The following is a 20,723-nucleotide window of genomic DNA, read 5'->3' on the forward strand; positions in this document are numbered from 1 at the left end:
ATATTGCAGGGAAGCAGGAAAAGAAGGAAGAAAAACCTCTCCGGGGCGAGCCAATCGCAGGCAGACGCCGCCGCCGGGGAGCGCCGGGGGCGCGCGTGGGGAGTGGGCGCGGGCCGGGGGCGGGGCCGAGCGGCGGCGGGGCGTGGAGGGGGCGGGGCAGGGGCGGGACCGAGCGGCGGCGGGGCGGCGGGCCGCGCTCGGGCCGGTCTGCGGCGTGGGCCTCTGCTGTGGCGGCGGCGGCTGTGGCGGCGGCGGCGGCGGCTGTGGCGGCGGCGGCGGCGGGGGGAAGATGCTGCAGTCCCTGGCCGGCAGCTCGTGCGTGCGCCTGGTGGAGCGGCACCGCTCGGCCTGGTGCTTCGGCTTCCTGGTGCTCGGCTACCTGCTCTACCTGGTGTTCGGCGCCGTGGTCTTCTCGTCGGTCGAGCTGCCCTACGAGGACCTGCTGCGCCAGGAGCTGCGCAAGCTGAAGCGGCGCTTCCTGGAGGAGCACGAGTGCCTGTCGGAGCAGCAGCTCGAGCAGTTCCTGGGCCGCGTGCTGGAGGCCAGCAACTACGGCGTGTCGGTGCTCAGCAACGCCTCGGGCAACTGGAACTGGGACTTCACCTCCGCGCTCTTCTTCGCCAGCACCGTGCTCTCCACCACAGGTAGAGGGAGGCCCGCCGCGCGGGCGGCCGCGGCCCGCGGTCCCCTGCCCGCCGCCCCGGCCCCTCCCCTGGCCCCCCCGCGGCGCGCATCGCGGGCTCCGGAGCCGGAAACCCGCGCGGCGGCCACCGAACGCGCCTTGGGTGTCGCCGCGCGTAACTCCGGGGAGTGGTCCCTAAAGCCTTCGGCCGGGGTTTCTAGGGGGGGCTTCAGGGCCCGCGTCCCGTTTTCCGCGGTTCCCTGCCCCTGCCTGTCCGGTGGGGATCTGGAGCATCCCGGCCGCCGCGCGGCGGGGCGAGGGGATGCTGGAGCCCGTACACCGCTCCGAGTGCGCGCACCGTCCTCCGCCCCCACCCCGCAGGGCCGAGGCTGCGCTCAGGGGTCACCTTCCGGAGGGTGCCTCGTCCCGGTGATGCATAGATTTCTCGCCTCTCTGCTCTTTGGGGAGCGGTTGTAGGGGTGGCCGGATGACATCACCCTGCTCTTCGCGGGTGACCTCTGAGCCGACTGGCGGATCCGGTTTCTTTTCGGAGTCGGAGGAGGGGTGCGGGAAGGGAGCATCCGATCGCCTCGAGTCTGGCGAAATGGGGGCACCCTGATTCAGCAGTTTTTTCAACTTCAGGTGTGCGAGGCCGCCCTTAAACTTCGCAGCGACACTTCCCCGCCCTGCTCACCCCGTAGGACGCTCAGGAGTGGAGGAGCGTCCTGGGGTGCGGGCGCGGCCGGCGCGTGCCCCAGGGCGCCCTTCCTGTGCGGGATTAGATGAATGAACGCTGGATTTTCCCGGCGGCTAAGCGAGGCGCACCCACCTGGTTGGAGATATTTATAAACTGATATTTGAGCCCTGGAAAGTCTCTCAAAGAACGTTCAGCGAAGTCCCCTTTTTTATCCAGGAGATGGAATCTTTCAGCCGTCGGTCTTGGCAGGAACAAGGTCACGCACTTCCTAGTTACCTGGGCAGTCCTGGAATCCGGGCCCCGGGTGACCCCTGCTAGGATACCGGGCCCGCCCCACCCCCACCTCCGGAGCAGGTGAATCAACTTTGTGTGGCAACAATTCTTCTTCACTCCACCTGCTCGGCGCCTCCCAGGGTTTATTTGTAATGCCCTTGGGCTAAACCCGGTTGAATGTTTTGGTAATAAGTGATACTAATAGTACACTTTCCTTATAAATCCTGTAAAACAACGATTTGGAAGTCTGGGGTGCATTACCAAACTGCCATGAACAATTCTAGCTTGCTTTGTGATATTCTAGAGACGGTGATAAGCTTCGCGCTAATCAAGAGTGCTCTCTTTCCCACTTTGCCAACACCAGTCTTTTTTTATTTTGACAAGGGCTGCCTCCATTGTCTTTGTCAGGCTCCCAGCCTCCCGTCATTTAAGTCACCATGCTTTTCCTTTGAAGTACATTTGAATGATTTCTCAATCAAAAATCATTCATTCTCTGCGGCACTGTTTCCACCCACTACAGAAGGTCTTAGAACTGGGTCACAATGTTGAGTAAACGTTAACATTTCTAGTGTTTTCTAAGTATTGGTATTTTAAAGGCAGAACCACGATAAGAACAATATTAAGTGTTTGCTTTTACTGGGTGGGATTTTTTCCATGACTGACACAGCTCATGCCTAATCTCATCACATTAAATTAAATACAATTAAAGCCATTTAAATCTCAAAAATAGGAGTTTACATCTTGAATAGAGAGTTACTTCCCAGGTTCCCTCTCCTCCCTTTTTGAAAATTAGGAAAATTGCAGTTCCTGGTTTTTTGTTTTTTTTTTTTTTTAAAGTGGGGATAGATGTCTTATTTTTGGTATTCAGATTACATTGTAGTTCCCAGGAAAGTCTGTTTTCATGCAAAACAAGAGTTCACTTGGGGGCACTTAAGGATACACTAGATGAAAGATGTGCCTCTTGGTTTGTAAAGTCAGCAAATCAATGAATTTTTGTCATTGGTAGAATTGACTTGATTAATTCAAATAGAGTTCCGGTAAGCTTCAGAATTTTCTACATTTTTGTGTTGACCCAGGATCTGGCACATTTTGATGTCCCAGGTGGTAGCAGCACACTGGTGTGGTGGCAGGGGGTCAGACTGTTTGTCGAATGAAGCCAGTCTGCTTCATTACTAGAAAAATGTTTTCTGGAAAAATACTAGACAACTTGAAGCGGAATTGTGGTCCATGCTTCTCTTTCAGAGAGCTCTAAGGCATGTTGTGGTTCTGTTTGTTTAACTCTTCCAGCGCTGCCAATGGCAAATCTCTGAGCTCATTGTCCCCCAGTCTCTCAGTACAGTCAGCCCTGGCTTGCCCAGAGCCTTAACGGTGGGCATCACAGAGTTGATGTTCTGAGTAGAAATCGCTGTAACCCAGGAACACGAATGGGCTTAGGGCAGAATGTTCTCATCTCAGAGAGTATCAGCTCCCATTCCTGTGAGGACCTGGTCGAGGCTTCTGGTCTCTTTGGAAGAAGACTTAGGTTGGTGATTCAGGGATGTTGAGTTGAATCTCTGCTCCCCCAAGGACCCCGTGAATGATTTCAAACAACCAAATGTCTCTTTACTTCTCTTGGATTGAAAAAGATACAGCAACACGGACATGGGATCTGTGTGGGGATGGGAGGGGAAAGTGCGGTACCCTTTTACCTTTCCAGAGGGAAGAGCTCTATAAAAACAAAAGGAGGCATTATAGACTGAGGTATTTCCCATACAACTTTGATACTGTGGTTTTGTTTTTTGCTTTTTCTTTTGTTTTGTTTGTTTTTTTTTTTTTTTCAAGGATGAAGGGACATGTAGGTGACACTTGGGAATTAAGAAATAATAAGGAACAATTTGTCATGTCTGTGTACTGTATGTTTGCTTCTTTGTTCATCCCCTTAAGCAGGATTCTGTCATGCTGATGTTTGGTAAAAATAGAGTTTTGTGGGCAGGTGACTCTCAGGTGGTTCTTCCTTGTGCTGTGTTGTAAGTAGGAGTCCAAGACAGCCAGTTGTTGTCCGCTGTCAGCTTGGTGCCTTGTATCAGTGATGAAGTTCTAGAACCTAGGTGGGGTTCTGTGGGCTGAGGTCCAGAGCCGATGACCAAGAAAGAATTCTTGAGACATCTTTGGTGCAAAATGGTGGTTTATTAGAGCACGGGGACAGGACCCATGGGCAGACGGAGATGCTGCCCCGTTATCCTGAGGAGTGGCTGATTATATACAGAGGAGTTGGGTGAGAACAAAGGGGGTGATGTTAGTCTCTAAGGAATTTTGGAAGCAAGGTCTCCAGGACCTTAGGGGCTAGCTATTGTTGGGAGAAAGGTTATTTATTACTAGTACTAAAAATCTTCTTGTGAGACCCTTTAGATGTGTATCAATGGGCCATATGCTTGGGAATGATTCTCGACACTATCTTGGAGATCTAGAGATAAAGTTTCACATTTCTCCTATCAAGTGTCCTTGTTAGTGAGATTTGGGTTTAGAAGAAATTTAACTTTATTTTATTTTATTTTAAGATTTTATTTATTTATTTGTCAGAGAGAGGAGCAAGAGTGAGCACAGGCAGACAGAGTGGCAGCAGAGGCAAAGGGAGAAGCAGGCTCTCTGCCAAGGAAGGAGCCTGATGTGTGGGACTCAATCCCAGGACGCTGGGATCATGACCTGAGCTGAAGGCAGCTGCTTAACCAACTGAGCCACCCAGGCATCCCAAAATTTAACTTTATTTAGGGCTTGAGGAACTGAGTTATTTGCCTCTGGAAATTCTGCTATTGATAAGGTAACTTCTTTGTTGTAAATCTCTAGGACATTGGTAAACCAAGGGAGACTCCTGTCTTGCAGGATTGTGATTTCTGCAAGTTAACTCTTTGTTTCTCATTTATGGCGGTCAGGGGTGCCTGAGGAATGTCACACACATTACCGAGGGGAGCGGGTAGAGGGGGTGCAAGGTGCCAGGTATTGCTTTGTCCTCAGCCAGCCTCCTGCTCCCTCATCATCAGGACTCGCTGCCTTATCCCTTTTTACCAAGAGAGGTTTCAGAACTCTTAAGCGCTCAGAGGGGTGCCTGACTGGCTTAGCTGGTTAAGTGTCCATCTCTTGATGAACTCAGCTCCGGTCTTGATCTCAAGGTGGTGAGTTCAAGCCCTGTGTTCCCTGCATTGGGCTCTGTGCTGGGTGTAGAGCCTACTTAAAAAATAAATAAATAAAAGTAAAGCGCTGAGGACAGGAACTCAATCTGGCTTATTTTGCAGTGGCCTTTGGTTCAGTAAGGCAGGGAGCTGCTACAGCATTGGCTGTTTTCAGGAAAGAGAAGGTGGGGAGAAAGAAAGGGGGGGTGCCAGGTTGACCCTGAGTTTTCAAACTCTATTCATGAGGAGAAATGGGTTACTGTTTGCCACAAATCCATATGGAACTTTTGGAAGCTAATAGCGGTGGGTGGGCTGGTGATGGTTTTCTGGGGTCACATCTTTACAGTGGCAGAGTTTGAGTCTTTGTGACAGAAACCACGTGTGTCCACAAAACCTAAACGTTTCACAGCTTGGCCTTTTGCAGAAAAAGTTTGCCAAACTTTTAGAATGAGACTTGGAAGGAGCTCTGAGTCAGGGGTGCTCAGTGCTCCGCTTCCTTTTGGAAAACTTTCTAGAAGACGGTTTAGCCTCTGAGACTTCCTTGTGCTGTTTTTTCAGGGGCATGAAGTTTTTAAATTAGTTGCTACCATCCCAACCACTTCCAAAACAAAAATGATTATCATAGAATGACACTGCCCCTCCCCCCCCTTTATAAGTGCTGACAAAGCCACACCTCACATTAGAATTGCCCCATCTAAAGTGGGTGGCAGATGTTGTGTTGTATGTGGAACAGAAATGTCAAGAAACAGACAAGCATACTATCAGCTGCAAGAAATCTGAAATCCCACGTGCTCAAGTTTGCATTCCTTATTCGCAGGAAAGCCTTAGGGCTTGGTTTTGAGCCTTTATATCTAATTCTAACAAATTTAGTCATCTGGTTTGGAAGCCCCCAACAGATTCAAGAAGGAAAGGCACAGCTATGGGCAGGCCTAAGGGAAAGGCTGTGAAAAGACAAATACTTCAAAAATCAGAAAAATGAAGTGATATTTTGAAAAACCAACTTGCATTGAACACTTTATGTAAAAACCTGTCTCGAGGTATCGGTGTCGTTATCCTCACTTCAGAGGCCGCAGCTAAAACTTAGGTTGAGTGACCTTACCTACGTCACAGAACTAGAAATGGGGTAGCCTTGATTTGAATCCTGATGTATCTGGGTTAAGAGCTTGAGATTTGCACGGTGTCTAGCAATAGGAGGTTGTTATGGGCTGAGTGTGTCTCCAGAACTCATAGGGTGAAGTCCTCACCCCTGTACTTCAAAATGGGACAGTGGCAGTGCCTGGGTGGTTCAGTCATTAGGCATCGGCCTTCGGCCTCAGGGTCCTGGGATGGAGTCCTGCATGGAGGGTGGTGGTGGGGATGGGGTCCTTGCTCAGCAGGGAGCTGCTTCTCTCTCTGCCTTTCTCCCAGCTTGTGTGTTCTCTCTCAAATTTAAAAAAAAAAATGTGACTGTATATTTGGAGATAGGGCCTTTAAAGAAGTGATTAAGCTAAAATGAGGACACAATGTGAAGGCTTCATCTGCAAGTCAAAGACGGAGGTCTCAGAAGACACCAAGCCTGCAAACACCTTAATCTTGAACTTCCGGCCTCCAGAACCTTGAGAAAATAAATTTCTGTTACTCAAGCCCCCTAGGCTGTGGTACTTTTTTATGGAAGCCCCAGTAAATGAACACAGAAGTGCTGTTTTGTGTGGGGTTTTTTGTTGTTGTTGAACTGAAACAGACAAAAACAAATATAGGAGCACAAGAAACAGCATTTTTTATTTTTTAATTTTTAAAAAATTTTTTTAAAGATTTTTTTTGAGACAGAGAGGGTGAGAGAGAGAGAGAGAGAGAGCGCAGGAGTGCTGGGGAGGAGCAGGGGAAGAGGGAGAAGTAGACTCCCTACTGAGCAGGGAGCCTGATGTGGGACTCCATCCTAGGACCCTGAGATCGCAACCTGAGCTGAAGGCAGACGCTTAACCCACTGAGCCGCCATGGTGCCCTAAGAAACAAAATGTTTATGTCTTTGCTTTTGCAACCAACAACTTCATATGAATAAGACATCATTATTTGAGAACACAGCAGAATAATTGATAACCCTGAATTATCAAGAATAATATTTCAGTATGTCTCTATTTAAGAAAGCAGAGAAATGTGTAATAAATCCTAGAAACATTTCCACCTAGTGATAGACTGTGTCCTGGTGCTTACTGTGTAAACCCATCCCTGTCTATAAAACATCAGTTCTTCAGCATTTCGAAGTTTTTTTTTTTTTTTAAACTATAAATTTGCTGTTATCTATGCCTATTGTATGACCTTTGGAACATACTGTTGCCATTATAAATGACAACACGAAAGAAATTACACATTTGCTTTTATGACTTAACTGTAAATCTTGTCAAGAATGTAATTTTCTATGGTCCCAGTAACCTAGTGGGAAATCTGGTGCCTTTCAGGACCAGCTGTTTTATGACGCTGCTCCTTGGACTGCTGTTGGCGGGGAGAGCATCCGTCCTCCACAGCGCTGAAGAGGACGCTAAGTTTGGAGTGTGTGGAATTGTTGGTGCTTGGTTGTTTTGACCCATACAGTGATTTCATGTGGTTCAACTACCTACAAGTCGGTTTCGGGACAGAGAGACTGTCTATATCCTACCCTCTCTTTGGCATAGAATTGCACTGTGCTAGATTTTATTCTCAAGAGACATCATTCGATCCCAGCTGGAGCCAAATGCATGGGGTACTGGGATGTCTGACTGGGCCACGATCATGTTGCCTGTTACCAGTGGGAGGTGAGGGGTGTCCTCTAGTCTCCCAGACTCCATTCGTGCTCTGACATCTTTATTCAATCTTGGCAGATCCTTGTCCTCAGAGTTGGTGGGCACTCTCTGTGGGTGCAGGGCCATGCCCCTGACCCAAGGTTAAAATGAAGACTGGGGTAAAGATGGGCGCCTGGGTGTCTCAGTACGTTAAGTCTCTGCCTTCGGCTCAGGTCATGATCTCAGGGTCCTGGGATCGAGTCCCGCTCTCTGCTCTCTGCTCCGTGGGGACGTGGGGAGCCTTCCCCCCCCCCCCGCCCCTCTCTCTGCCTACTTGTGATTTCTGTCAAATAAATAAATAAGTAAATATTAAAAAAAAAAAAAAGACTGGGGTGAAGGGGGATTTGGAGGCATCGAGGAGGTAGAGCTAGAAGGACTGTGAGTCAGACCAGCAGTCGTGTATTTTCTAGTTGCATTCGTCTTCCCGTTCTTTGATCTGTGAAACAGAATCAGTTCTTATACCAAAGAGATTAATTGGGCTGTGTTTGACATGGGCAGTGTTTCCTCACCGGCTACTGTCTTCCTGCTTCTGGGGTCAGATTCTAACTGTTTGCATGGGGTACTCTGGGCAAGGTGGACTTGCTTTGTGAAATGAAAGCATGCATTCTGAAGCCTGTGTGGCTTTAGCTGTTGGTACCTGGTGATGAGCTTTCGGGCAGAAAGCTGCCCAGGGACTCAGTGACCAGGTAATGTAGAGCCATATGAACCTGGCTGTGGGGGCGGAGCTGAGAAGGAAAAAACATGCAATAAAAAAACGGTTTGATTTCAGAATGTGGTCAGTGGGTTGCACATTAGAAATAAGAACTGAAGAACAGACTTGTCGAATCGCTATGTTGTGCACCTTTAGTAATATAATGCTGTCAGTGTCGTGTGTCAGCTGTACCTCAACTAAAAGGAAGGCAAGAAGGAAAGGAAGGAGAAGGAGGAGGAAGGACGGAGGCTGAATGATAAGGCTTGTGTCTTGTAATGCTTAGGTGGCCCGGGGACCCAAGTTAAGCTGTTTACTCAAGGTGACACCTGTCACCCAAGTGTGCACTGAGGAGGGGAGTGGCGGGGGGCGTTGTGGGGGGGCGCTCATATCCCAGGGTAGAGTGCTGCCCTAGGGAAGGCTGAGCTGGGCACCCACAGGGTGGGGGCTGCACAGAGGCGGGCTCTGCTTCCGGTCTTCCCAGGGAGGGGGAATCCCTGCTCTTTCTCTTCTGCCTGCTGGTCCCCATGACATCCGGGACACCACCTTATATTGGAATATTCTGTTCTCCCTGTTAGAGCACTTAGGAAGGACCTCGGACGGAAATGATTCGTTTTCATGTCTGTCTCCCTGAAAGAGAGGTTTCGCGAATGAGCACTGTCTTGGCCTCGTGCTGCATTCCTGGCACTCAGTAGGAGGTCAGTAAGTGCAGAGGAAGGCACGTTTCTTCCCGTGTCTGAATCTATTTCCTCTTCTGTAAAAGGAGGACGTTTCTAAAGCTCTTAATGGTTTTCAGGAGACCTTAGATCTAATTTCACCATCTTGATAAGGAAACAGGCTCACGTTGCTCCAGTGGCTCCAGTAGGTATTTCTGTAAAGATAGTCCTATCTGAGGGCCTTGTGTACACACGTACACTGTGGAAGGCCCTGAGTAATCTGCAAAAAGGAGAGAGGCACGCATTCTTGAACAAATATTTATTGAGCACTTAGGCTCAGGAGGAAGGATGTACGGTAAATTAGATGACTAAGTGGGAGATAATCGAAGACACATCTTGGTCTCTGCCCTGTTGTTCCTGGCACAGAGCTCCTAAAACCTTTGTAAGTTCCCGATTGGAGCACCAAGAGAGCCTTCTGTTCTATAAGGCAGCTCTGCCTGTGCTCTGGGCAGGGGGGGCTGGTCACCAGACAGATGGAGCCATGATGAGAAGCTTGGAGTTTTCAGCCCCACTCTGATCAGCCCGAGAGGGGAGAGGAGCTGGAAATGCGGCTAAGCCTCTATTGTGTCATCATGAGGGAGCCTTCATAAATATCCCCATAGCTCGGGGTTCAGGGAGCGCCTAGGTTGGCGAACAGATCTGCACTAGGGGATGGACACACCCCCAGCTCCACAGGGACAGAAGCTCCTGCACTTGGGACCCTCCCAGCCTCCCCTTCCGGACCTCTCTCCCTCTGGCTATTCCTGAGCTACATCTTTTTATGATAAACTGGTGACCCACTGACCAGACTGTTTTCCTGAGCTCTATCAGCTGCTCTAGCAAATTAACTGATCCCAGCGCAGGGATCATGGAAACTTGGATTTGCGGCAGCCAAGTCAGAAGCACAGCTGATCACCCAGACTTGACAGGCGTCTGAAGTGGGATGGTCCTGTGGGACGGAGCCCTTCACCTTCGGGATCTGACATCACCTGCAAGCAGACAGCGTCAGAATGGGGTTGAATTGCAGGGAGCCAGCTTACCACCGTCTGGGGAACTGTTCTAGAACAGAGTCCCTGCATTGGAGGTGTGGCTAGAAAGCCATCGTGGCTGGCGCTGAGTAAGACAGCACGTGCCAAGGTCAAGGAGAAGGGAAGGGGGCAGATGGGACAGCATGTCCTCGGCCACTGCAAAACTTTGGGCTTTTCTCTGAGTGAGGTGGAAAGCCCCGGGAGAGTTTGCAGGAAAGGGTAATGTGATCGGACCCACTGTTCTACCAGGGTCACTCAGGCCAGTGTCAGGGGACAAGGGTGGAAGCGGGGGCCCAAAGCAGGACATTTGCTGTGCCCCAGATGAGGCCCGTGGGTGGCTTCTGGAGCAGGCGGTGGAAGTAGGTGGGGAGAGGTGGTCAGATTTCAGATACACATGGATGGTGGAGCCAATAGGGTTTGCTGATGGGCTGGATAGGAGGTGTTGGGAAAAGAATTATCAAGACTGAGCGCAAGGTTTTTGGTCTGAGTCCTGCCAGGACACAGAGAGGCCAGGGAAGGAGCAGGTTTTGGCTGGAGGATCTGAAGCTCAGCCATGGGCACGTCAGACTTGAGGTCGCTACTGGGTATTTGGGGTCCCCACGAGGCTGCACTGACTCTGACGTGGCCTCCTGAGGGCCAGGCTCGCCCTGTAACAGCTGTGATGTCAGCTTACATCCCGTGCACCATGTATACGACGGCCGAGTTTAAGAAAGCTTTTGAGGGGTGATATCTGAGCTTGGCCTTGAAATCCCGCGTCCATAGGTAGAGATGAAGGAAAAGTGTTCCAGATGGAGCGGGCGAATTTTCTGGGTCGAGTTGCCATTTGATGAACAATAAATATATAGTAATTTTACACACACACACACATATACACACAAAAATATATATATTTAAAATATATAGTCATTTAAAACACTTCAACTTCCAGATGGAGAAAGAGTATCTAAATTTCTAAATTACTATTAAATAAGTCTGTATGGAAAACTGGGGGGATGGATGGAAGAGAAGGATTTGCTTCTTTTTTTGTTAAATTTAACAACAGGATATTTAGTATTTGACATAATAGTTCAGTTTAAAATTTGCCTTATATATAGTCAAAGAATAACAGTAAATAAGTATCTTCAGTGCATTTTTTTTTTTTTTTAGGAGCAGCTAACATTAATTACCAAGAAATCAGCATAGGTCTTTTCTGTTTTTAGGGAATAAATAAGAAAAACATAATTTTTGTTCCCCGTGAAGGATTGATCTAAGCATTTTATCAGGAGGTCTGTCAGCTTCAAAGAGACACATTTACAGTTTGTAACAGATGGTGAAACGATCACGTGACTCTGCAAACCACCTGAGTACTTTTCATCTCTCCAGTTTGGCTTTAAGTTTGCTGGGTTACCGTTTGAAATGATCCCCTTCCAATAACATGGCTCCTAGGTACTCGATTGAGGATCTGAGGTGTGTGCCTTTTGGGTGCCAAATGCCGTATTTTTGATGTCGCCTGAGCCTGTGACCAACAGGAGGGAGAGCCGACTGTTTGACGCCAGAACTGGAAGGTTAAAACGCCCCTGTAGCTAAAATTCTTTAAATGTTTGAACACTGGTTACCCGGGCGTTCAATTATTTAAGGACTGTGGTTCGGGGATTAGGTTAATTAAAGGCGCCGGAGAGACTGTCCTGCTTTGGCCGCCTGTCCCAGGGCCTCCCCGAGTTCTGAGCTGGGGAGGAGACCGCACCTCGTGACCCATCTACCCCCCATCCTACGTGCCCCCCAGGGCCCACAGGAACCCCGACAGGAGCCCTGCCCACGGGCAGCCTGCACAGGTGCACCTCTCCGCAGGAGGGGGCGGAGGCTGCCCGCGCTCACAGCAGGGCTCCTCTCTGCTGTGTGGACCAGCAATCTGTCATCCGCCAGGCCGGGCCCAGGGTGCAACTCTGCAGTGCATCCCGGGTTTAAAAATTGAACCAACAAAGGTGGGAAGAACAAAACTAAAATTACAAAAGAAAAAGGAAAAGGCTAAGTGCTGTTGGTTGGTAGTTTCTGGAATGTGACCTAAATCTGCATCTTCCAGCAGCTCTGGCCAAACACCTATGATTGGCGAAGGTAATCCCAATGAGGCTGAAGAGACAGGTTTGCCCCTGAACTTGCTTGTCCATTTTCCTTCCTCCACCGTCACCCAGCTGCGTCCTGGGTGCTGATGTGCGCTGGTGGTCCTTCTGCGCCTGGCCAGCCTGTGTCCTGCTCCCCGGGGGCTGGCGGGGCTGTGTATGTCTGGGGAAGCTGCTTCTGCCATCCCGCATTGTCACTGCTCGGTGTCCTAGCCCCTGCACACAGCCAGCTGAGGGCAGGAACAGCACAGAGCAGGGTCCCCTCATAACCAGGGAGGTGGGGGGGGTGGATTTCCCCTCAGGAGCCAGGGAATGCTGCTGTCGAGTAGGATGGTCATGGTACCAGACTGAACTAGTACTGAAAAGTACGGCCTGACTGAGTGAAAAGTGAGAATCGTGACTTCTTTTTTAGGGGACATGTTACAGCCCTATATAGACTAGGTCAGATGTTGCTTAGAAATATTTTCTGGGGAACTTGAAGAAATATGGCCCAGGGACGTAAGTGCGGGCTGGTGCACACCGGAGGTGCAAAAGCATCGGCCTATCGACTGGGGGGGGCAGCATTGGCCTATGGACTGGGGGGGGCTGGGTTCTCTCCCCGCTAGTCGTTAGCCGCACACACTCGCTGGTAAGGTCTGCAGAGTTCAGTTGTTTCGTCTCGATTTGATGAAAGGACCAAGAAAGATCCTTTGTGGGCTCTAAGCTTCTGTGGCTCTAGTGTCTGGAAGGTGGACTGCCTGCCCTGTGCCCCCAGGTGAGGACACATACAGAGCGCTGGGAAGGGTTAAGCCCTGACCTTGAAAAGCCTACAGACTGGCAGCAGCGGAGACTAAACTGTCAAACGCAGGGAGAGCTCATGGCTGAGTTGACTGGGGCCCTGGCAGCAGCTCTAGGATTTTGAGGGGTTGACCTGTGTGGGGTGCTTCCTGCTGGCTGGTGGCATCCAGGAGGCGTAGACATGGAGGCAGAGGTCTGCCACCACGGGAAGCTCTGGACTGAGCAAGGGCAGGGGGCCATGTACCTCCCGACCCACGCTGTGACAGTGCGGCTGTCCGCCACCCAGCTGGAAACAGGGACAGCTGGAGTCGGGCAGCCTGGCTCCGAGGCCTTGGCCTCCATGGCTCACCCACAAGCCGCCCGGCCTGTGGAGGAGAGTGAGCAAGGACAGGGCAAGAATGGCCCAGAGGACAGCGGGGCGTGAAGGCAGAGTTGCAGGGGTGGGGTATGGAGAGCCAAGGGCAGACCTCCCACAGGACGCCTGGGTGGGCATAACCAGGACTTCCTGGTCCTTGAGGTGCGGTGGGATAAGAGAGATGACCCCGGGCTGGCAGAGCAGGACGTTCTCAGCCAGGACACCGAGCCTCACCCTGAGGCGCGGGTGAGAAGCCAAGTTGTTGCTGGAACTAGGACTGTAAGTTCTTTCTAGGTGTGTTTGTGGCAGGGAACATGGAAGGGAACAAGCACCAGTTCTGTCCCCCTTCCCCTCCTCACACAGGCATGGCTGACCAGATGCCTGGCTTTGCACGGGCTTCTGGGGGCCCTGGGCAGCCGTGGGGAGCTGGGCCCTCCACCCTGCTTTCTCAGGGACTTGGCCAGGAGATGAAATAAGCCCTTGAGGCTGTGGCTATGGATATGATTTGTAATTAGGAATTCAGTTCGTTACAAATGGGCATTGCTGAGTAGTTTGAGAAAGTTCTAGTAGACTAGCCATTGCCTATATCATGTTCTTGCTCTTCATCTGCTCTAAGTCAGTTCTTCTTTGACCTGCTAAAATCCCCATCGTAGCCCAGGGCCCAAGTAGCCAGACTGTAACTTACTGAATATTTGGGGGTTCAAAGAGCACGTATTGTAAATATAGTTCTTTGCATTTTGTAATTGCTCAAGGTAATTTCTTAGTGCGTGGCACCCATTTAATCTCTCAGGATTTTTATTTTTTTGCCCAAGGCTGTCCAGTATTCCAGGTCTGTTCTGACTTCATGGAGAAGCTGGGATGATGAAACTGCTATAGCACACTCAGAAATGCCTTGAGCAAAGGGCACCACTTAGCTTACTTTTTTTTTTTTAATTGGGGGGAGTGGCCAAGGGAGAGGGAGAGAATCTTAAACACGCTCCATGTCCACCGTGGAGCCCAGTGTGGGGCTCGATCTCACGACCCTGAGATCACGCCCCAAGCTGAAATCAAGAGTTGGATACTTAACCAACTGAGCCACCCAGGCGCCCCTAGCGTAAATCTTTAAATTTATAATCTTATTTTCTTTCTCATTAGATGTGGTTTTTGTTGTTGTTGTTTTTTTAACTGCACACACATTCATACCTACAGAATTTTCTTTCTCCCTTGTCACCTTATTTGAATGGTGTAGACTCAAAAACTAGGTCCATATTGAACCGACATGTGCACAGGTGGTTATTTTAGCCAAGGTTTTTGCCCAAAGGACCTGAGAGATGGACCAGTACGTGATCTAGTTCATAAGCAAATCTGAGAATAGACAGTACAGGGCCATGTTTGATGAGCAAAAGCAAAGTGAATCAGATTTTTATAATCTCTTCAAAATCTGCCATCTGATCTCTGAGCATCGGTTCTAGTAAATCTTGGGGTCAGACACGCCCCCCCACTCCAAGGCTCTGGGGTCGTGTGCTCTCAGAGCAATAGAGAACCCCATAGAAGACTGATACAGATGAACTTTGGTATTTCCAAAAGACTTACTTGAAACAATTAGAGTAGATTGAGTATCATACCCATAGTAACGTCACCCTTCCTTCCATTCTAGCATGCTTTCTTGAAAACGGAGACCTGGCCCTGAGAATTAGGCATCATGCACAGTTTGTCGTATTTATGTCTGGTTGGTAACTAGTAATTCTAATAGGCGTGATGGTTATTGATCAGCGTGCTTCCTGTGTACTGGGGTACAGAGTGAGACCATTTATTTGTTTCCACTCGTTTCCTCTGTGAGATGAGGCTGGGCTAGAGTCTAGCTGTGTGTTCCTGAAGAAACATCCTTGATGTTCTCACACATTGGGCTTTTTCCTACGTTCACTCGTTCACTCTCCTGAAGTGCCTATAGGGTCTACCTTTTCTCCAGCAGCTCATGCCCCATTTCCCATTAAATGGAGAGTGCCTTCTAGAAGCTTTAGCAGCAGAGACTGTCTTCTGGTTTGGTGCCCTTTGGTTGGGGCTGGAGGAATGGCTGCCCTGGTCCCTGCAGAGCCCCTGGCCCTAAGAGGCACCGGGGACTTCCCTGAGACCAAACCAGGCAGCGTCTGCCCAAGACACCACGACAGGAAGTTCCCCTCATTCTCTGCTGCTGCATGTGTGTGCCGCTGGCTCGTTCCAGAAGGAAAACTCTGCTCTGTGTTCTGCTTGGTATGAAAATGACATTTGCCTGAAGAGCCTCTTAGCAGGGGTGACTTCGTGCTCTGCCCATTCAGTTCAGGGAATGTTATCTCCCTTCCTCAAAGGCTGCTGCCCAAAGGAATGATTCCTTTCCTGATGTGAAGACTTCTCGTGGCCAGAGTTGCCCTGTTTCCTCCTTTTCTTCTCCCCGCTGCCCCCACCAAACATACCAACTCTAATTTGAAGCTGATAGGTTTTGACATGCAAACAACCAAATTACCAGGTGAAGTCACAGAGGGACGTTGTAGTCGTCATTTTGACCAGGTAGGGGGATAAGGCCAGTTAATGGACAAGAGGCTTGAAGGGTGCCTTTGTTCATAATGCTACCAGTCCTGGCTTTTTATCCTTTTTCCGAGATCAGTGCAGACTCTGCTGCTGGCTCTCCTGGCAATGCTGTGTCCCCTCCATCTGCTTGGACTTCACCAGGGGTCTGGTCCATGATTCCAGTAATTACTACCATTAGCTGACCACATGCTGCGCACCAGCCACCGGACATGCTTCATTGTCCTTCACTTAACTGGGGGCCTCTGTTGTCCATGTGCCAATCTCAAGGGCACAGCCACGCTTTTCTGATTATCCTGGGTTTGTGCCCCTTCACAGAAGGCGCCCTGGGTACACTTCCTGGCCGTCCTGTCTGCTTTGCCTCTGGCGTTTCCACCTCATCAGGCTCTCTTGCAAGTCAGCTCTCAGAACTTCCTTGGGGACAGCTTCTCAACTCTGAAACAGCCTTTTCCTGTAAAGACGAGAGCCAGGAGACTGTACTTTTTCTTTTTCCCAGAAATGCTAAGAAAGCTGGCTTCCCAGTGTCTCGTGTCCACCTGCTCTGCGGCCGGGCTCCCTGTGGGTCCTGTAGAGGCTAGGTTAGCCGTTGTTAACTTTGGTTTGATCCCAAAGTCATCTCCGCGAAAATGGTACTGATTAATGTGTGATTTTGTACGACAGTAGCAGTGAGATCCTTGAGAAGCAGGGCTGGAGAGCCTTGTAGCAAATGCTGGTTTATCCCCTGACCCTTAGAAATCTACCCTATATTCGACAGACTTGTCATTTGCATCCTTCTGGCAGGTATGAAACCGTAAAAGTATGTTACAAAAAACCTGACATTTTTAAGAAGAAAACATCATTAGAGTGTAGATTTTAGGGCATTTCCCCAGGGCATTTCCCTGTAGGTCAGTACATTAATAAAGCTAGATTAGCATAATTGTACTTGGGAAACGATGCTAGCCCATTTAAACCACCTCATGTTTGTTTTTCTGATGAATTCAAGAAATATTCTTGAATCTAAGAATACTTGACTTTATACGGTCCTTCAACTGCCAGTTTTGTAAGAGAGAATTTAGAGTCCTATTTGCTCTTTCTCTATAGAAGAATAAATTGTGGTGCTAATTTGTCCAAAATCTTGACTAACACCCTGTAAAAATAGTAAATTAGCGTTTAGAGACGGTCTGAAAAGGAGACGAGTTTTGATAGTTTCCAGGGTCTGAAATGCCATGGTTTGTTTTTGGGGGCTTTTTTGGTTTGTTGTTGAGGTATGGGGAGATGATTGGAAAGGAGGGGTACAAGAGGCCCATGACCGAACTGTTCATGGCAGGCGTCAAGGGAAAACCATCGTGGCTTTTAGGAGGGGCTGGTGGGGGGACATGTTAGAATACTCCTCTGTCCACAACAGAACAGTAGTCCCATTTGTTTCACGGACTCTTCTGGGTGCGAGAAATCGTGACAACAGGTGTTTGGCCCTGACAATGAATCACATAAAGAGGGGACAGTAAGAAATAACACTCTAGAAGAATATTTGCATTTCAATACCGCTTGGAGACTTTCCAGCTGCTCTCACTACCGTTCCTTTCTTGGATTGTCCGTGTGGACGGCAGAGCAGACCTCCATCCACGGGGTTTTACAGCTGTGAAACCGACCAGAGACCACGAGGGTCTTGTATGACCAGAAGCAGCTGGGGGAGTGGCAGAATAGGGACTCAAGTCCAAGTGCTCTGACCGTCCTGGGAGGACTTTGAGGGAGTCGGACAGATTTTGAGAGAGTCGAGTAGGTGTGGTGGCGGGGGGTGTTCAGTAGAAATAGGGCTCAGAAATAGGGCTCATGGGATGGTGATGGCCACAGCTGCCCATGGTGACGTGATTCTGTGAGGGGCCTCGGGTTCCGAACTGGTAAAAGGATCACCAGAAAACTCTCCTGGGGCTGATGAACCTGTACTTATGCTTCCTTCAGATCAATTAATGAAAAGCTGAAGGAAAATCAAGCTCATCATCTCCTGGGAGTAGACAGACGCCTGATTCAGCTCACGCATCTGCATATGAAGTGGTCATTTCAACCAGATGGAACCCTTTAAATAGGTAAGGAAACAATTGTTTCCTTCCAAAGGGAAACTGACTTATTATCACCTTCTTTGCTACTTGAGTTGGCCCAACTCCAAAAAGAGAAGGTGTGAATGTAGGTAGTCTTCTGGTCTAACCTGTCTGCTGTATAGGCCAGTGCTTTAAGATGGAATTATCTTGAGGTGGGGGAAGGGAGCAGTAGGCAGAGCACAGAGGAGTTTTAGGACTGTGAAGTGACTCCGTATGATAGCGTGATGATGGTTGTGTGTGGCTGTGCATTTGTCCAAACCCATTGATTGTACAGCAGCAAGACTGAGCCCCAAGAGAAACTGTGGGCTCTCTGTGATGACGCTGTGTCACCGTGGGTCCAGCAGTCATAATAGATGCCCCACAGCAGAGGGGGTGGTGATAAGGGGGGAGGCTGTGGAAGAGTGGGGGTAGGAGGTATATGGGAACTCTCTGTACCTTCTGCTCCATTTTGCTGTGAATCTAGAACTGCTCTAAAAAAACAAAATCTTTTCCAAAACTGTAGTTCTCATGATACTGACAGGTAAATACCCATTTTCCCCCCTCTATTTCAGGAGCCATTTAAATATGATTAATAGCAATTATCAGCCTTTGAGTGGGAAAAAAATCTTTTCCATAGAAATGTTTTATAGGTATATGGGCACGGGTGGGAGTAGACCTCTCTACCCCCGAGGGTGTGTTCAGCCTAGCATGCTCAAGAACTAATGATATCTGACCAAAACAAAAGCTACATTTAGTGTTCATTCAAGCCACAAATATTTTTTGAATTCCCACTGTGAGCCGACCACTGCTAGGCTTTAAATATGGGATTAAACAGAGCAAATGTACTCTTGCCCAAAGGGAACCTGGCTCCAAGACCATCACATTTTTGTTGCTTTTCGTGCTTTTAAGTTCTTGAATAAAATAGGAAGTTTGAGCCAGTAGAACATCACAGCTTTGTGTATTTTATTTGAAATTTTGGTACTTCTTCCCATGTGATGTGGTGAGTAATAAGTCAGTGAGACACCAAACCTAGTAACTGGGGTTTTTGTACAAGATTAAGCGATGGATTTGATTCTGCCAAGTGGAATTCATTTACTCTCTCATTCACTCATGCATTCTTTAGTACTTGTATTAAACACTTTTCAAACACCTCTATTATGCGGGGCACATTTTTAGGTGCTGAGGAACATCAGGGAACAATGTAGACCACAGTTCCCACCGTGGAATCTAGTTCCTAGAAGGGAAGAATGATGATATTAGCAATATAAGTAAATAAAATATATGCTAAGGGAAAAAATAAAGTAGGGAAGGGTGAAGTAAGGTTTGAATGAGGGGATCATTGATATTTTACATAAGGTGGCTTGTGTAGGCTTCTCTGAGTTATGCAGCTTTTGAATAAAGACCTAAAGTCCATGAATAAGCCAGCCAAATGGATAGTTGAGGAAAGACCATTCCGGGCAGCAGGGACAGCATGTGCAAAGGCCCTGAGTCAGGAGTATGCATTCGTGAAGCTCGGAGGCCAGTGTGACTGGAGCTGGGTGAATAGCAGGATATAATTGCCAGTGAAGATCAAGAGATGTGATGTGGGGGTCATATCCTACAGAATATGGACCATAATAAGGACTTTGGGTCTCACTATGAGTGAGAGACTGAGTACCACCTGAGGATTTGAAGCAGAAGAGTAATACTTGTTTTCTAGGGTCACTCTGCTGCTATTTGGGGAACAGAGTATAGGAGGCTGGACAGATCAGGGAGACCTGTTGGTAGACCATTAGTGTGATCTTCAGAGAGAGGTCCATGGCTTAGACCACAAGAGTAGAACAGGGATGGTGAGAATCACATAGATTATGGACATCCTTTAGTGGTAGAACCAACAGGATTTAATGATGGATTAGACATAGGTGAAAGCGAGGAACCAAGAAGAGAGAGCATGGCTGTAGGGTTTTCAGCGTGAAGTACTGAGTTGAAGGTGCCACAGACCAAGAGGGGACAAACCCAGAGAAGCAGGTTGGGAGGTGGTGAAGGAGACCCAGGAGCTCTCCTGGAGATGTGGTAAGTTTAGATGCCTGGGGGGAATGGGCAGCCAAATGGAGACACTGAAACGATGGTTGGATGTGTGGGTCTGGGCAGTGCAGCATCACAGGTCCGAAAGAGGAGGGACTGATTGAGAAGCTGGGAAGGCCATCAGTGAGGTCATGGGAAAGCCAGGTGGCCACCATGGCCCAGAGGCCAAGCAATCAGTAATGGAGACATTGAGACCCGTGGGTGGCTCAGTTGGTTAAGCATCTGCCTTCGGCTCAGGTCATGATCCCAGGGTCCTTTGACTGAGCCCCTCTTTGGGCTCCCTGCTTCTCCCTCTGCCTGCTGCTCCCTCTGCTTATGCACGCTCTCTCTTTCTGACAAATAAATAAAACCTTACAAAGAGAATAATGGAGACATGGAGAGGAGGCACACATGAGCGGTGTCAGATGCCACCCGTGGGTCAGCAGGTGAAGGCCGAGACCGCCATGAAGATTTAGCAAGGGCAAGTCCTGGCTTGGTGCCGGTAAAAGCCCAGTCTGAGTGAGATTCCAAAACAAATGAGAGTGTCCTTCGGGAGGTGGGTGAATAAATAAGCTGTGGTCCATCCAAGATGAAGTATTACTCACCACTAAAGAGAAACACTCTACAAAGCCTTGGAGAGACTTGGAGGAACCTTCAGTGCCTGCTGCTAAGGGAAGTGAGGCATGCTGGAGGCTGCGGACTAGATAGGATTGCAACTATAACGTCCTGGAAAAAGCATAACTTACGGGGACCGTAAAAAACGCTGTTACCAGGGGTGGAGTGTGTGTGGGGGGGGTGAGTGAGCAGAGCACAGAGGAGTTTTAGGGCAGTGAAACCAGTCTTCGTGGCACTCCCGTGGCGCATACATGTCATTATCCATTTGTCTAAACCCGCAGACCACAGGGCACCAAGA

At 49.1% G+C, this 20,723-nt stretch overlaps 1 pseudogene; it reads left to right on the plus strand.

Annotated features, from left to right (window-relative positions):
• Nucleotides 1-214: 214 nt before the first annotated feature.
• The window catches only part of LOC123393924, a 42,014-nt pseudogene continuing 21,505 nt past the window's right edge, over nucleotides 215-20,723 (plus strand).

This window comes from Mustela putorius, unplaced genomic scaffold, assembly GCF_011764305.1.
Source record: "Mustela putorius furo isolate JIRA1106 unplaced genomic scaffold, ASM1176430v1.1 tig00001076_pilon_pilon_pilon, whole genome shotgun sequence".
Taxonomy (NCBI): domain Eukaryota; kingdom Metazoa; phylum Chordata; class Mammalia; order Carnivora; family Mustelidae; genus Mustela; species Mustela putorius.